Raw genomic sequence first — 2,053 nt, 5'->3', positions numbered from 1 at the left:
GGGAAGGGGGAGGGGAGGGGGAGGAGGGGAAAGAGGATGGGGAGGAGGAGGAGGAGGAAGAAAGGTAATAAAAGGGCTATGAGACCAAGTACCAAACAGTCCTAGGAGAACCGACTCAGTTTCCCTAGTGACTGAGCCTTCCTCTCACTGTCTGACATGTTTTGAGATGCCAGGACCCCTGGCGAGGCAGCAAGGCGGTACTCTTCATGCTGGACTGAGGGAGCACAGATCCCTTCACAGTGTGGGATGAAGAACTGGGTCTCAGGTGACTTTGGTTTGAAATCAGCTGTTTTTAAAGGTACAGCTCCGTGAGATACATTTCACCCACATGATGATCTGGCAGATTGTGACAAATGCAGAACTCCAGAAAGTTCTCTCGAGCCCTAATCTTTTCTTTTCCTAAAGGATGGGTAGGGAAGAATACAGGGCGTGGTCTTCATGTCTACCTTCTACTTAGAACAATGCTTCTGTGGCTCACTTGCTTGCTGTGTGTCTCTGCCGACCAGGCCACTGATGAGCTACCAGTTTACCCACTCGTGGCCTGGTAGACATTCAAGGTGTTTTGTTTGGGCTGATTTTCGTCTTTGAGTAGACACATATTTCATTCCTATTTGCTGCCTCTCAGGTGTGCGTTTTGCTTCTCATCGCTCAGGGGGTGGGCATGCTGGCTCTGTGTGTCTGCTCAGCATTAGAAGAAACCGCCCTGCTACTTTCCAAACTAGCCGGGCCATTTTGCATTCCCGGCAGCAGTGTATAAGGTTCAGCTGCGGGCGCCTGCAGCAACTATGTAAATAAAGCCCCCATGCATACAATATCAAGGCTTGGGAAGGGTGGAGAGAATTAGTTTCCCACAGTGCTGGTGGGAATGTGGGCATGGCCACCGTGAGAGGAAGCTTGGCTGGGACACAAACCATGTGACCCAGCAAGTCTACTCTTGGGTACACACCCAAAAGAACTGAGAACAGGTGCTAGACAGACCTGTGTATGGAACGTCATAGCTGTATCACCCACAATCACTGAAATGTGGAAAGCTCTCACCTGCCCAGATGGAGGGGTGGATAAACAAAATGGAATATGGCCATGCAATGGAAAAGTATTCACCATGGAAAGGAATGAGGGATCGATGTAGACCGGATGTTAAGTGAAAGAAACCAGGCTCAAGGTCACATGACTGCATGGTTCCATTTGTGTGGAAGATACTGGACAGACAACCCCAAAGGGAGAGAAAGCAGATTGGTGAGGACAGGTGAGGAGGGAGCGGTTCACTTAGGGCTCTTATTGTCTGTGTTTTATGATTCTCTGGCATCTGGGTGCCTTGCTGGTCCAGGGAGAGACCGCTCTTCCCAGAGCGAGCTAATTCCTGGAGACCAGAACAGCTAGCCCCAGAGCATCCTCGATAAGCAAACCAACCACGACCCTTCGTTGTCTCAGATCCTGTCGAACCACACCTACAGACCAGAGCTGGAGTCACTCCATGCCAGCCTGTCTTTGCCATGAAAGCCATAATCAAAACTGGTAAGGGCAGAGGGGCCTGGGCATGGGGGTGGGGGTTCTCCTCCGCCTGTGATCCTGCTTCTCCTGCTAGATAGGAAACTGGGACCATCAAACTTCCTCCTGTGTGACCGTCATTTCCATGGCTGGGTATCTTAGCACACCTGATTCAAACAAATCCTGTTTTAAAAGATGGTGGACAGAGAGTGACTCTCTAACGGGCTTGGGGCATCCGATTTCAGGTGTGGAAAATGTGGACCTGCAAAGGGAGGTAGGCAGCAGCTGTGCGAAGCCGCGTTCCTGCGAGCGTGCCCACCTGAATCCGGCCTCCCATCTTCCTCTCTCACCAGCCTCACTGTCTCATCCCTCTGACAGGCGCACATTCCCACCGCAACCACTAGGAAACCTAGCATCTTTTTCTTAAAAAAAAAAATCATTTATTTATCTCTATGTGCATGAGTGTTTTGCCTGCATGTGTTTAAGTGTACGGAGCATGTGTACAGTGTCCAAGGAGACCAGAAGAGGGTGTTAGATCCCCTGGAACTGGAGCTATGGATAGTCA

This window comes from Nannospalax galili, unplaced genomic scaffold (assembly GCF_000622305.1).
Source record: "Nannospalax galili isolate Female #2095 unplaced genomic scaffold, S.galili_v1.0 scaffold453, whole genome shotgun sequence".
In the NCBI taxonomy this organism is placed as follows: Eukaryota; Metazoa; Chordata; class Mammalia; order Rodentia; family Spalacidae; genus Nannospalax; species Nannospalax galili.
This window is presented reverse-complemented; position numbering follows the sequence as displayed.